This window comes from Plectropomus leopardus, chromosome 8 (genome assembly GCF_026936395.1).
Source record: "Plectropomus leopardus strain MGB_pleo_1.0 chromosome 8, ASM2693639v1, whole genome shotgun sequence".
NCBI classification, from domain to species: domain Eukaryota; kingdom Metazoa; phylum Chordata; class Actinopteri; order Perciformes; family Serranidae; genus Plectropomus; species Plectropomus leopardus.
Genome location: NC_142183.1, coordinates 22,527,150 through 22,543,802, shown reverse-complemented (window position 1 = coordinate 22,543,802; position 16,653 = coordinate 22,527,150). Strand labels below are relative to the sequence as shown.

Genomic DNA, 16,653 nt, shown 5'->3' with positions numbered 1-16,653 from the left:
GTACCTATTCTCCGGCCTGTCTGTGACATTGCACGTACACACCAACAAAACAATCCCTGAAACCTGGATTAACATCAGTTTTGTTGTGCTACATTCAGACAACTTTCCAGGGGCGTGTTTAGGGAGTGGTCTGGGGTGGCATGGACCAATTAAGTCTTAAATCTTAGGGGCAGTAATGTGCCAGAAAATTACGTATGGGTAGTGGAGACAAAAAATGGTAAATTAAAGCTATGCTGACATGTGTGCCTGCAGAAGCACTTAAAAGTCTGGACATGCCAGTGTGCCTTTCACAGGCATTCAAACCTTTGAAACCTGAGCAATTTGGTTTGATTTCTTTTGAAAACATGGCTTAAAATGCAACATGTGTCTTGGGTAAGAAATGTCCAACAAATTGCCTCAAATTAGGAAAAACTGACAAGATAATGAACTAAAAAAAGACTGACAGAAAAGAGAGAGAGGGAAAAATAATCAGAAAATCATTTGTAAAAATAGGGGGAAATATCCAGGAAACTAACTAATCATATATTTAACTTTAATTGCTATTTTTAGGATTCTTTCTAAGTGATTTCCTTCTTTAGAAAAACCCACATATTTCTTTTGTTTTATCTGTTCAATTTTCAGGTAATTTTCTTGTACCTTTTTACTAATTTCTTATTAAGTTACTCATTGCCTTCTTCCCATGTATTTGAAAGAAATTAAGGCAAGTAGTTCAGGTTTCAATGGGTTAACTTCTTCCAAAGTTATTTTTTGGTAAGATATCTTTACTTTTACTCATTTGTGGTTTTTAGGAACTTCATCCACCACTTTACCAAATTTCATGGCATCTATCCAAAGTTGGCAGTAGCGGAAAAGCCTAGCACTGTAATCTTTAGGATTCATTGTGTGGGAACCATGAATGTACAAAAATGAATTGCAGTCCAACCATAGTTGTTGGGATATTTCAGTCCAGACCAAAGAGAAAAGGAGAGAGGAAACTAATGTATAATGCCATCTACATTCTTACTGCATCTGTCTATATCTGTCACTGTTATGTACAGTCACTACATAAAGGTTGTGCCATCACACGCACACCAGCTCCTGACAGTTCAGTGGCTAAACATGCCACAATTGTGCAGCAGTGAATGTTGTAGGTTTGCAAGAAAGAATAACAAGCAGCCATTTTAATTTCCTATTTTCATCCCCCCGTTAATCCTCACTCCTCTTTGCACGCAAGCCGCACAATACCTTAACTGTACTGTAAATGGAATATAGTTTACCATCACTCTCCCACCCTCCGCTCCTCCCGTTTCCCACAGACCGGTTTAACACATAATGACCGCACAGCCGTATACTCACACAAATGACATCTAATGCATTCAGCTCTGATAATGTGCGCTGTGGCACGTTGCATTTCCATACTGCTGCTTTGTACATCACCGTCACAAGAAGCCATTATGGTAATACGGCACCTGAGGGAAGAGAGGCGGAAAGAGGAAAGAAGCTGCAAGAGAGATGGAGAGAAAGAGGTAGACAGGTGCACAGATAAATACTGGTGAAAATGGTGAGAAAGGACAAGGCTCTGTGACTTTTAGGCTGTGCTTTGCAGGCTGGTGAAGTAGTTTTGTTTGAAGGTTAAATTAGAATTACTTCAGTTTGAGTATGTTTCAGGTAAAATCCAGTACCCTTATAATCAAGTTTGCACGTGTTTTTCAGTCCGGTCTCAAGATGTTTTTTTCTGTTATCTCAGACTTCTTTTGGTCTTGTTTGCATTCAGACTGTCTCTGTCTTGGCCAAACAGAAAATAAGACATGTCAGGACCAGCTTGGTCTTTGGGTTCGCCCAGCATCACTGGCAGCTCTCAGCAAGCTGGACATGCTGCTCTGCTGTCTGTCAGCTGTCAGTTTCCCATACACAGATCCTTTACGGTAATATTACATGCCTGATTCTTCAATGTAATTTACCAAAGCAGTTATTTCCATAACATTTTATTGCCATGTACTGACCAAGTATCCCCATTTAAAATGTGTAGTTTTATGTACCAATGTGTAGAGTTTAATCACAATATTAGGTTAAAAAAAATCTGGTCATGACTTGGTCCCAACCCGAGGATTTGGTTTTGACAAACTCATCTTAAAGAAGTATTTCACTGCTGGAAAAAATGTCTTTTCCAGGTAGCAACCTGAAGCTAATGCGAAAGTTCAAAAACCTGCAGTTCATCATATGGTCACTAAATTCCCATTGACCCTTATGTTAAATCAGTGAACCACTGATTGATTATTGATCAATCATTCATGCTGTCACCTTGAATGTTTAAAGAAAATGTTGTTTTTCTTGAATTCCTCCACCAAAATGGCAATCTTTTTGGAAAGTTGGTGGCAGGATACACGTGTAACTATGTCCGGTTTTCACAGTAAAGTGTTAACAATGGTTATATACAAAATACATATTTGGAATAATTGTATTATATTTAGAAGAAGTATAAAACAAGTTGCCTGTGTCCCTTATAAGTTAAAAATTATTATTCAAGTATAATTAAAAGTTAAAGTATAATTAGTGTAAGGCCACAAAATTGTGCAGGAAATACCTTTATTCTTTGATTTTAGGGTTGCTGAAAAAAACGAGAGATACATTTGAGCTGAAGACATCTTTGACTACACACAGGCAAAACAGTCAAGCATTATTATCAATTTAGGGATCTTTTAAAGTAAAAGTATCACATCTTTACCTTGAAATGAGTATAAATCTGAAACTTGAGGTGCTATAATACACATTGCTCCATAACTGAAATATTTGAGATCAGGTCATCTCAAATTACATCCATGCTGAAAATCAAGCATTTTTGCCATATTTAAGTTATTGTTAAACTGCAAAATATCTCCATTACATTAGATATCTTTTTCGCAAGTATATTGAGTGTTGGCTTTTTATTTTATATGAAAAATAGAAAGAGAGAATATCGGTCAATCCATTTTTTATTCCCTTTCTCCGAATCGAGATCTCCCCAAAAACCTGTCAATCTAACTCTAATATATTATAATTACTGCCTAGATTTTACATATTATTAGTCGGTGTTATATGGTTTGCAACTCTGACAGAGTTTTAATTACTTTGAGGGACCTTGCTAGTTAAAAAAGAATTACAAAATAAACAAAAAAAGACCACAAACTTTCAGCTCTGACAGGTAGGACTACACATCTGTCTACTGTACATGTGTGTGGATCCCTCTGATTTTAAAGGGCTTTTTACAAACTGTGACGTGTTTTATCTACAAAGGGCAGCTTATGACACCTCCAAGAGAAAATACAACTTATCACCTCTGTTGCGACATCACTCTACATGCCAGCAACTCATTCGTGATCCTTCGCTCTCCATCTTTCTCTCACTCGCTCTATCCGTTCGCCATTATCACAGTCTCACCTTTCCTCTCTCGCTCTCGTTTGGTTGCTATCTCTCTCCTCCATCCCTCTCTCTTAGTCAATAACGCACAGTGACAGCTTATGTAACATGCCAAGTTCCAAACTGAACTCAACTCTCCTTGATCTGCAGCCTTTTCCCTCTTCTAAATGACTCACTTCTGTTATAACACTTCAGCCTGAGTGAGAGACACAGCGGTGAGGGCGGGAGGAGGGGTGGCAGACAGAGACATGACATGAGAGGAGAGGAAACGCAGGTTTAATTATTCATACCTACTGCAGCAAAAAGAGCAAAAGAGGGAGAGAGAGACACCGGGAGAGAGATGGGAAAAGGGAGAGAGAGAGAGAGACAGATTGACCCAAATGGGGAGGTATTCCTAGGGCAGTAGTGCACTCTGGGAGCCAAAGCTGTGCCACCCCAGGGCCATGGGTGTGAAGGAACTCCACCATTAGTTGCCAGAGGACCTCAGAGAGGAACGTACAGGGAAGGAGGGAGAGGAGCGAGATATTCATGAATTCTATGAAAACTAGCCCATTAGTTTTATTCTGCTTCCTTAACTCACTTTTGCTGTTATCTATGTTGGATTCACTTTTTACTTTCCCTCGAGTCTACCACACCCTACCAACATGAATAATGCGGAGACTGGAAGTTTTATCACACGGAACCACATTCTCTAAGGTGTGTGTGTCTGTGTGTGTGTGTGTATAAATGTGCACAACGCACTTATGAGCAGGGGTGACCGTGAACCAGACTACCCGACTTGTTGTCGCCCCGCTTTGGAGATGCTTCATCCCAGAGATGGCGTGCCGCTGCAGGGGTGAGTGCTCACAGAGCGCAGGGCCTCCCTGTTCGACGCTGGTGCTCCCTCGAGACCAGCTCCCTTTCATCTCCACGTCTCCTCAGGGTGCCCAACAACAAACCACCGATGGAGGAAGCGGGGAAAGAAACATAGGAGAAGAAAAGTTTTGGCCAGGGGGGGATGACAGCAAAGTTTGTGCAGCAAGGGGTCAACCTGTTCTGTTTATCTTAGTTTTGCTTATGTGTTAGAGAACTGGGTGTCAACTCAGCCTCTTTTTCTCCCTCTCTTTCCAGGGGTTATAGATTTGAAACGGAGGAGGTTTTACGTGCATGTCAAAGCACGATTGTCTTTATTTTATCTCTGATCCTTTTGCTGCAAGCAACAGTGACTGCCTGGACAAGAACGTTGAAACTGTAACTTCTTAATATTTTAGAAGAAGAGGAAAAACGCGGGTCTGTGTGGTGGTAGCCCAGCTGATTAGCAGTGATGTGTCTTTGTTGATGGTGGGAGTGAGGGAGAAAAAGGGAGGGAGTTTTACACAGATGAGTTGTGGCAGGTGTTGGACAATGACGGGAACAAAAGAGAGATTTGAACATTGCACTTCAAAAAAAGCCTTTCCCCTTTCTATTCTGTGTGAGCCCTGCCTCAGTCTTTCTTCCTCTCCCTCCTTCCCATCTTAATTGCTGCTCCCCAAATCCCTTGTTCTTTCTTCTCATCCCCCCTGTGTTCTCCTTGTCTCCCTCTTCGGCTCCCAATGTCCCTGTCTGTCTCCTCTCTTTCGTTTTAATGTCGTCCTCTTGAACCCCCCCTCCTTGTCTCCTCTGTTCTCACTCTCTCCTCCGCTCCCTCTCTCATCTCCTCCATCCTTCTCTCCTTGTGTTCCTTTGCGATGAGACACGTGGTTTTGAGGAGTCGTCATGGACGCAGTGACTAAAACTTCCGATAAAATCAATGTTTAATTCAGATGACTGCAGGCCATTGACAGAAAAAGTGGAAGCCTTTCATCTATAAAAGGACTGAGAAAAAGAGGGGGATTGAGAGAGATGGAGGGAGAGGACTGACAGGATTAATGGAATTGTCATCAGTTGTATCTTTAGCAATGAGAAGGAACCATCAGCCCTCTGTTGCCATTGCTCTGTAACCTGCAAGTGTGTCTGTGTGTGTGTGTGTGTGTGTGTGTGTGTGTGTGTGTGTGTGTGTGTGAGTGAGTGAGAGAGAGAGAGAGCGAGTATGTAAATTATCCCTCCTTTCACCTGCTGTTCATTCTTCCTCCTGTCTTCCATCTGTGTCATCCATCCCTCACATTTTTTTCTTCATGTCATTCACAACCATCTCCTCACTTTTTCACATTTTACAGATTGGGATAATCAGTCTTACTGATCAAATGTTGCTGCAAAAGCTAACAACAAACACAAAAATTGACAGGGTTAAGGCTGCAAATCTTGTCAAGCTCATATGTCAAATTTGGACCAACACAAGTAGGTTGAGCCTTTTGCTTAAGGTCACAGACACAGAATCACACACAACATGCAGAAATGCCTGCACGTGCGTGTGTGTGTGTGTGTGTGTGTGTGTGCGTGCGTGCGCACCAACGACATCACGTGTCTGTGAACATCAACCCTGCTGGCTCCGTGTTCAAATGTCAGACCTTTAACCTTTTGAATTTGACCTGAGGTGGTGTGTCAGTTGTCGACTACCACGTGCAGGAGACAAGATAAAGACGTAAAAAAAAATGAAAGACATGAAAAATAAAATGCCAACACTCAATCCTTGTATCTGCTGTAGAACAGATTGAAGTGTCATGCGGAGAGAGGAGAGAATCTGTTCCCGTACAGGTGGTGAACAGAAGGGGAAGGCTGAGGGGAGGACGGGGTGTAGAGAGGGAGGTGAGGAGAGGGAGGAGGGCTGTTACTCCCATTACATAATGAATGAGGTGAGAAGCCACATATTTGCTGTGGAGGCTTTATTCATTTTGTTCTGCTGTATGTTGGAGCCCGTGAACTCTACACCTTTGCGCACACAAACTTGTCTTACTACACTTGTGGGGGACATTGTCGACCTGTAATAACCTTAACCTCGTCATAACTCTAACCTTAAAGTCAGCAATAAACCCTTAAATAAATGGTTAACCCTGTAGAGATTTTTTGTCCACTGCAAAACATGTGGAATAAATACTGTACACGCTCAGAAGTCATGGCAGTTGAAGCTGTGCTCATATTTCTTGCTCAGTGCCTGTGCCTAATTACTAGATGAGAGCATACATGCATGTGTACATATGTGCATGCTGCAGACATGTGTGTTTCTGTGTGTGTGTGCACATGAAGTTGGGTCAGTACATGTGATGAGCTAACAGGCAGCTTTAAGAATGACAGGTGACCACACTACAAAGATAGAAATGTCAAGCTGAACAGGGTGATGGGGGGTCAGGGGATGGGGTGGGGGGAGGCAGGAAGCCTGGAGTGATGAGTACATCGCCGCAGCCCCTGTCACTTCCTATTAGTACCCAATACACACAAATGCACTGGCTGTGATTGTAATTAATTCATTAGGCCGGTTTGGAATGTGTGGTTTTAAGTGTGTGCACGTGGCAGTGCATGTATCGTGTGTGTATGCACAAACATACTGTGTGTGTGTGTGTGTGTGTGTGTGTGTGTGTGTGTGAGTGTGTGTGAAGGACGTGGGCATCATTGTAAAGAATGAGATCTGACAGGATCTGTGATGGCATGCTGTGGGTTAAACCAATGGGATGCTGCTCTACACACTGTGACACCATTACCCCCTATACATTCTGCCATGGCCGCTTATGAAGCCTGGATTACTGACTGGACGGCTTTATAGCATCTACTGAGCATTTACCAGAGAGAGCATTTAGGTGTGCTAGTGGGGCTTTCATTCCACACTCAGTATATATATATATATATATATATATATATATATATTTTTTTTTTAAGTCCGGGTAAAGCAAAAATTGATATGCGTAATAAGTCTGTCACACCTCAGAAAAATGTATCATTAACCTTCAACCAAATTTAAATTAAAAAAAAATAAATAAATCACCAAATGTATAAAATTCTATTTGAAAGTAATGTAAAAATTAGCAGTATTTTCTGCTCTGAGGCGCTGGTGGTGTGACTGGTAAAGGAGCCGACACTACGCTGCGGTTACTACTAGTGTTAGAGCTCATAGTATTGTATCATTGGTGTCGTCCCACTCATCCTGTGTGTGAGCGCTACATTTTCTAATAAATACATGAATAATCTAGTCCAGTGGTTCTAAACTGGTGGGTTGCCGACCAAAAGTGGGTCACTGGTCCATTCTGAATGGACCACAAGTGACTCATGAATATGTCAAGTTTTTAAAAAAAAATACATATCTTTATTTCAAAGTACAATGAATTTTCAGTTCAGAGCTTTTATTTTGAAGTGCCATTTCTGCTTTCTTGCAATATGTTTTAGGTCTTTGTGTTCTAAGCCAAGGTGTCATTTACATCTTTTGATATAAAATTAAAAATGCGGTATTTTAACTTATGTGTAGACCTTGAACTAATGACTAGGACAAATCTGGACCCTGTGGCTAGACCATTTGGGAACCAATGATCTGGTCTATTAAATGCCATATAATTACAAGCAGAGTATCCATCTCTAATGTACTTTTCAGTCGTTTTTCCCCAAATTGGCTCCCCATCCTTCCAACAATTACTACTGACTGCTTTTGGTATGTGCTTTGTGCTAATGTTAGCTGGTATCAGCAACTAGACAAGAGTCTGTCGCCACTCAGTGGCTCTTGAGGTGTGTATGTTACTGTGCTACTTAGATAGCTGCTAACGAGAATCTGTAGCTGCACGGCCGCTCGCTTAGGCTTTGGGAGATATGTGTGCTTTGTGCTAGTTGCTAACAAAAGACTTTCTTTACAGTGGCTTATTCTTCACTTTTTGCATTATCGAGCATGCTCTTAGGCCTGCCCAAAATATCCTGGACACAGAAATGGTAAAAAAAAAAAAAAACCTCAACAATTGCGTATGACACAGTTCCCTGTCATTTCACATGTTCTCAACAAGTATTTATTTATTTATGAACACATTTACAATGTGTTCAGAAATGAGAAATCACTGATTTGGCTTTACCCACCCTTAAATCTTACATGCACACACTTAAATTCCACTTATTGTGTGTTTTATGTGATTTATTGTGTTGCTCTAGCAGGTGTTCAGGCTGTATCGACATGTATTCTCCCTGCTAAAGTGTCTGTTAGAAAGACTATTAAATACAGACCCAAAGAGCCAACAGCTACACCTCTGTTCCCAATGTGACCCTGTGCACACATTAATGCTGCAAAAATGAAACTTTTTACTTGGTTGTTACAGTTATTATCTGCATTTGTATCTAAAATTCAGGAACCTCTTGGCGGTTATGCTTATCCATAGATTTGTTGTTTGTTGTTTTCATTGTGGTGGCTAGAGAATTGCCTTTGTTTTACTTTCGCATTGCGCCATAGGAGACATTGAAAAGAATTGTCAAGGGACCACATTGTTTTTGAGCTCTGCAGGCCTGGATAGGGCCCCAAAATGAGATAGAGACTACATGCAAAAGGCTTTTAGCACATAGTATTTAAATTTTTATTTACATGTGTGTTTTGGGCAGGCAGCTAAACCTCCTCTCCAGTAAAACTCAGTGAATGCTGAAATTTAAAGCCCAAGCAATACGAACTAATACAACAGTCAGGAGCACACAAAGGTGACATGCCTGTTTTCAAGAGCTGGCGGAAACAATATGATATCACGGATGAGTGTGTCACTCTGTAACAAAACAAAACCTCTGTGTCAGATCCAGGTCTGCCCAGAACTCGGTGGGTGATGCTTCACGAGTGAGGCCCACTAATCTGAGAGCGGGCTCTGACCCAGATCTTACTGACTGGGAACCACCCTGACCATCTGTGGGTCTCCACACCCTCCTGGCACCTCACACTGCAAACACACGCCACACTCGTACAATAACTGTAACACTAGAGACATGGCAGAAGAAAGAGAGATAAGGAGGAAGAAGATGCAGCAATGTAAGGAAAAGATGTGAAGACAGAAATATGAGCATGTGAGAGAGGAAAAGAAACAGGATTTACAAAAGAAATGCCATTTCTGTGTGTTTCTCCAGTCAGTTTACTTGAAGGTCATTATTATATATGTACCTGCTTAATGACATAGATGGCACAACCTGGCTTTCAGTACCATTTTCTGGCTCTTATTCTTCCTCTGGCAGGGAGCTATTGGTCTGGAAGGCGGCATTGCAGGGCAGGCGGGCGGCGCGGTCGAGTCGACCTTCTGCGGTGGCTGGGTGGGAGGGCAGGAGGACACCCTGCGCCCCGGCCCAGGCCTGCCGAGAGGCCATCTGGACGGGGGAAACACATGCAGAGTACCTGGCCAGACCTGGAACTCAACTCTGACTCACACAATCGCACACACACAAACGCACACATACGCCGACACATGTATATACACGTACAGCATGTGTAGCATGATTGGGAAAGGACACATGATTGCACATGCCAGCGTATCCTCATACAACAGCTTGTGGGCTGTTCTCATGCACTGTTTGTGTGTTTTCCTATGAAAAGCATTGCACCGAAATTCTTACATATCCCATTTAATGACGAGCCAGCAATTTGTGCATAGCCTACATATTTTGGAAGGCTGCTATCACGTGATCAAAGCACAGATGGGAGGAAAGAAGAAAGCGGTCCCGAAGAGTCGACTTAGGTGACAGGTTGGGGTGGTGGATGGGTCACAAAACACAGGACTTTTCCTAGAGGTCTGGTCTTCGGAACTATGTGATCTTAAGTAATTTTTAAATACGTCGTCACTAAGTTTATTTTACTAAACCTAACCACAGTAACTTTACGTTAATTGCATAACTTTATGCTAAGGACATGATGTTTTTTGCGGGTCGAGTCATCGTAAGATCATCAATCACACAAACTGCTTTATGAGGATACATCTGATGTTACGTATTTAACACAAAGTTATGTACGTCAGGTTGAGGAAAAGAAATATGCTGACGACATACCTTAAAATGATTGGGAGTTCCATTGGTTTTACACAGACCTGAACACTGGTTTCCTGAGGGAAAGTCTTGTGTTTTTTGATCTGTCCATCACCCCAACTTGCCCATAGATGTATCAAGAGACCTGGATACTGCATTGAACGCAGGGCCCCATTTATTCCTATGAGAGTAGCTGAGTGGAACATAAAGCCAAAATGTTTCAATTCCTGCATACGAAATTACATGTATGATCCAGGGATTATCTGAAGTGATTCCGCTCTTTCCGGACCATAGAGCATGCGTAGTAGAGACTTATGGGAGCCAAACGCTGCCAAGCATGGCGTAGAGGCTAACTTCTGGTTTAGCACTCTGCAAACTTAAATGGGTATAAAATTATTTAATCATGTGACTCTTTTGTATTTTCAAAATGTTGTCAGACCGAAGGGATCAAATCCTGAAAAGTAAATGAGTCATTTTGCGGGGGCTTTGATACTCAAAAATGCATCCACTGATTCACAGAGGTCTCTTTCACCATGTAAGTCAATGGGAAAAAGTATTTTTGGGTTGCTGGGCGTCACCTGACGGTGTAATTACACTGTTTGACCACTACCAGTTCAGTGCACTTCTCGGGGGACCTGCACTTGCCTCGTTATTTGGACTACTGTTTTCTTTACTCCTGTCAGCGCATTGGTCATGTGATCGCAGCGTTCCCATTAAGTGGGTTTTACATTAACCAGCTCATGTTTATGTGGGGTATATACACATTCTGATGCATCACTTTTTGTAGATATATGTACTAACAGTTCATGAGAACAGCCAACACGTGCACACACCCTTGAAAATTGAACTGCTGCAGAACATTTACAGCAGTCAAACAGGGATACATATCTGTGGGTGCGTATATGACACATAGAAATGATCTTTGTACGTTATATGTATAATCAAGACTAAATCAGTCGACTATATCCAGCCCGAAACTCCCACTCAAACCCACACACGCCTTCCACACAGCACTCGTCAGTCTATGGTGATGTTAACGTTAAGCCCCTCTGATTCTGCCTGCCGATGAGTGTTTTACATTTGGTTAAAACAGATTCTGCCTGTGCTGCTTTGGAGAGTGTTACATTTGGTTAAAAGCCATTATTATGGTAATGTGAGGGTGCTTGAGATAATGGCAAGATGAGAGCAGCTCGACTGCCTCTGACATAACAACCCTACTCTATCCATCTCTTCAGCTTCTTCTCTCTCGCTCGCTCTATACTGTATTTTGCCCCCCCTCCCTCCTTCTGCATACCTCGCAGTTTCTCTCCCTGACTCACCTCTCTTGCTGATCGCAAAGCTGTTTTTTTTTCTTCACAAGATACCTGCTTGCAGCACAGCTATTTTGTCATTAAAATCAAACATTATTGCAAAAGAGCTTTTGCTGTGGCCACATTTCAACGGTGTTTAAGAGATTGCCTTTCATCTGTCGCTGTATATCTGTGGTATTGTTGAAAATGATATGGTATCCAGCTTCAATCTGTTGCTGTTAAGCCTGGTTGCTACCTGTGACATGAGCAGCTAACTGAGTTTGTCCCCGGGGGGAGGCTGGATGGCAGAATCACTACTGGCGGCAGAAAACAGAGGATCAGCTCAGATAGGAGGAGGCGACCATATAAGTCACTGGAAACAAATTTTTCAGGTCACTAGCACTGAAAAATCGTAAGGCAATGGTGATGATGACAGATAGAAAGAGGGACAGGAAGAAATGGAGTAAGAAAGTCAACAAGAGAATGAGGGAGAGAGGAGCAGAAAGAGAAAAGAGGGGAGATTGAGAGCAATGTAATGCCATGCACATCGAATTTTCCTTAATATGATTTTGTGTTCTGTGTCTATTCAAGTCAGCCCTGATTTGGTTGTGTGTTATAATCGCATCAGAGCAGGGATTTGCTCTGGCTTTTTCACTGCTGTTGTGTTGTTTTTTTTCCTCTTATTGGAGTTGGCATCAGCCTTCATGACACAAATCCCCTCTGATAAATTAAAAATGATTGATTCAGAGTCAAAGATGGAAACTGCACCGCAGGGAGCAGAGAGTGTCCCCTACTTGTGTCCGCACACAAGTGCTAGCATGTGTGTGCATGCATGTGCTCGAGCGCTGCACTGTACCGTCGTGTGCAAACCCTCAGTTCATGCAAGCGTGTACGTGCTGTCGCCGGAATGAATGCGTGAGTACAGTATGCATGTACATTTGTGGGTGCTGCAAGACGGAAGGGTAGGCTTATTACATTGGATTCCTGACACTTTTAAAGAATGTGAGAAGATGGCAGATATCCGATGTGTGAACCTCAAAGCCATCAGCGTGCGTGTAATGCTCTAAGCTGCGTATCTTGCCAACATCAACTAAAAGCGTGAAATTCTGGACCCAAAAGTGTGAAAATCCACCAAGAACACGGAGTGAGCTGTGAATACCTACATAAACGATATTACATACATTTATCCACCAACATACAATATGTAGGCTTAATTAAGTGAGCATGTATAAGTCTACTTTGTCTTACATTCACTTACTCCTCCTAAAACAGATACACACTCCTTTTTGACACACACACACACACACACCCTGGTTGTGGGCTCTGGCTCTCCCAATTAAGCGGAGGAGTGTTGTGGAGCATCGGTGTCGGGGGATTCTGCTTTCTTCTCCTCTGTCAGGTCCCATCACAAAGGCTCCTCATTAGTGTCAACCTCAGCTGTGCCACCACTTTCTCCTTCCCTCTCTCTCTCTCCCTCTCCCTTATCTCTTTGACTTTTCCTCTTTCTCTCTCCACATCTCCATCTCTCTGTCTTCCCCCTATTTGACTTATTCACATTGCATTTATTGCTGAATACCTTTCCCGAAAGCCGCTGCTGATCACCCTGTTGTCACTCCTGTTGCGTCCAGCATCGCTCCGTCTGCCTCTCACTCTCGTATTAGTGACTCTCATGTCTCGTGTCTAATGCAGCAGCTGCCGGCAGCATGGCACGCGCGCAGTGAGCGCGGTTTGTCACGTCGACAACAAACAGGTGCGTTTTTATAGCACTTTAATGACAATGAGACATGCCAACAAAGGTTGCAAAGTTATCCTGATCATTAGACCGGCGGAAAGGATGGAAAGAAAGTTGATTTGTGACTTGACATGCAGTATCATAGACATATAACGATGTTAATGATCAACGTGCTGCGAACACGGCAGCGCAACAACATGTAAACAAGGCAACAGGGGAGTTGGCGTGGAAGCGCGGAGTTCAGAGATCACTAGATGCACGCAGAGGACGAGATGTGGAGGAAAGGCAGCGAGATAAAACAGATGATTGTTGTTTGTTTGTTGTTGCCGTTTTTCCCCTGAGCAACAGTTCCCTCTACCCCTTTACCCCCTGCCGGTACCCCCTTTTCCCCCATCCCTTTATTTGTTCACACCCTTTTTCCTCCCTGTAGTCCGTCTCTGTCTTTATCTCCCTGTGTGTATGTGTGTGTGTGTGTGTGTGTGTGTGTGTTATTTTACTCAGTAATTAAAAAATTGAGCTTTGATTTCAAGTAAGGGTTATGGGTGCCATATTGGGATGCAGTGTAAGATCCTCGTTTCACCGAGTTCCATTCCCCAAGTCCCAAGTCCCAGTCTGAACCTCCCCATACACTCATTTCTCTCTATCTCTTTCTCTATTGCTCGCTTGCTCTCTTACTCTCTTTTTTCTGCACAATTTGGTATCAAAGACATGATAATTAGGCTGAACAGAAGTTCATCTGGCTTCTATTATTTCTCTTTAATTAATAGTGTATAATAATGACATAGAGTTACTCCAGTGCACCGTGTGACTGTGTGTGTGTGTGTGTGTGTGTGTGTGTGTGAGAGAGAGAGAGAGAGAGAGCGAGAGAAAGTGAACTCTTGCGTGTGCGCTTGTGCATGAATATCTTTTAGAGCACACATAACTTTAAACCCTGAGATGCTGCACAGATAAAAGGCGCCAAGTGTCAAAAGCTTGCAAACTTTTCTCTCCTCCTCTCCTCTCCTCTCCTCTCCTCTCTTCCCCTCTCCTTTCCTCTCCTCTCCTCTCCTCCCCTCTCCTCTCCTCTCCTCTCCTCTCCTCTCCTCTCCTCTCCTCCCTAGTGCAAGCATCCCTCTCTTCACAGCATTTGCGGAGACCTAATGAGGACATTTCTGTCACGCTCCTCAATCACAAGCGCAGCTGCCAGCCCCAGCCAGCTATAAGTCCCAGGTATCTGAGACTTCACTCCTTTTCCCCCAGATGAAAAACAACAAATAAATAAATAAACAAATAAAAGCACATTTAATGCAGTGCAATGATGTGAAGAAGAAGAGGAAGGGGGAGTATGAGAGGGAAGACTTAAAAGGAGACACAGTGGGAACAGAGCAGGGCTGAATTCACTAATCTCCGAGGAGGCATAAAGTGAACATGCCAACCACCTTCGGCTCCAAGGAAAAATTCCATTGGTTTGGTGATAAATAGGATTTAAGTTGGGGTGACAGCTCCTTCTGTATGTATGTGTGTGCATGTGTGCTTGAATGTAAGTGCGCGTTTGTGTGTTTTTGTGTGCCTAAGCACATTCGACTGATATGCAGCAATGGGCATCCTTCCAGCTAGCCCCGGATGCTTTGCTCTGCGCTCGTTGTGACTTATCTCTCAGAAACAAAGATGGATGTGTCAGTGCGCTTATTAAAACATGCTTTTAGCCCTGGCCGCCACTCTTCAGGAGGAAATCGCTTTCTGGCGGAGATTGACAGAACAGAAAAGAGAAAACAACATCCTCATTTAGGCCCAACATCTCGGACATGATTGCTCGCTTTAAGCTGGGTGTTTCTATTGAGGTTTTTTAATTGTTGTTTGCTTCTTTTGCTCATAGCTCCATATTCACCAGCCAGGCGGCCATGGTTGGAATCTTTAATTACCTTCAATACTTGTCCCCTTATTTCAAACAATTGCATGATTAAATGGTTGCTCTGCAGTATGTATATGCTTTTTCCTTCCTGCATCCTCAGAAACACCACAGTTAAGTCAACATTTTTTCTAATGTTATTTTTTTACTCAGCTGGCTTGTTTGTTAAACTGTTGAGCTTTTATTTTTAAAGCCACAGTGCACAAACCCCACAAAGGCTCCACTTGTTCAGTGGCAGAGTGGCAGCCTGGTTTCTGAACGCACCCCGCTCAGATTCAATCCAGCTTCGCCTCTATCACATTATCGCACAGACATGATGGTGTCAGCTTACAGAGGAAATGAAAAGATTGTTGTTGACAAATCAACGCTGACAAGAGTAGCTGAAGAGATCCCTCCAGCTTCACACAGGATTAGCTGTGTGCCATCTTAAAGACAAACACAGTGGCCCATGTGTTGCTATTTCCATCAGAGATGAAAACAAAGGCAGGGGGGAGAGGAAAGCTTGTCTTAAGTCTTGGCGAGATGATGGGCTTTCTTCATTCAGTATTAGCAGATTAGACATGTTTTATGAGCCAATCACTCCGGATGATATGCTGGTGTGTGCAGATGCAGGAACACAGCGGGGCAAAAAAAAACAAAAAAAAAAAAAACGGGATGTTTCTTATAGATTTATAATTAAAGACGGAAAACAATATGGAATGAGAAATGTTGTCATCTGTTATGATGTAGCTTTACAATAATGTATCTGCCTCAGCACCATCTTCTGCAGGGCCTTTGAAGAGACTGTCAGCTGAAGTGAAGTCTTCTCTGTACGTTTGATCTTAAACGGATACTTTATTCATGAACCATGTGGCTAAACTGCCATTTGCGCATATATAGCTGTCAGACCTGTCAGTCCTTAGCATTCACATGCATCTGTTATGTTACAGAGGGGAAAAAAATGAGGAAAAACCAAAAAGAATGTTTTATTTGACCAAAATATACCCCACTCTGTGCCCCCTAGCTATGATAAAGCCACACTTTCACTCATGCAACAGTAATTCTTTGCTTTCTTTCTCCATGTTCCCTGATTTCCTTCTGATGTCTTGCCAGAGTAATCGAGGTAATCTCTGGGAGGAGAAGAGAGGAAAAGAAGAGGAGATGAGGAGTGTGGAGAAGTAGGCAGAGGGGGCCTGCCAGCACATCAGATCAGAGCTTACATAAGGGCAGCTAAAACTCCTGGGATTCACCTCTCTCTCTCACGCTCTTGGGCCACCGTCAACCGAGAGTTTCTGCAGATTCTGTGACTAATGAAATGCAAAGCTGTCTTACAGGTATGTATGGAACTCCTGCAAATACACATCACTGTAGACATTCACCAGTGTCACAAACATAGAAGACGTAACATTTGACCTTCACTTATCCCACCTTTTTTAAGATTAGAGATAAGAAGTTTATTGTCATATGCACAGTCAAAACACAGTGACCATACAATGAAATTCTTACTTTGCTTGTCCCCTTTACACAACACACACACGCAC

The 16,653-nt window shown here is 42.7% G+C and overlaps 1 long non-coding RNA gene across 2 annotated transcripts in view; it reads left to right on the top strand.

The window, feature by feature from the left end:
* Positions 1–16,653, top strand: part of LOC121947727 (uncharacterized) — a 137,064-nt gene that overhangs the window by 54,578 nt on the left and 65,833 nt on the right. For both annotated transcript variants that reach the window (XR_015777280.1, XR_015777279.1), the window contains exon 12: positions 16,226–16,446. This is a non-coding gene — a long non-coding RNA (uncharacterized LOC121947727). The remainder of the gene's footprint in view (positions 1–16,225; positions 16,447–16,653) is intronic.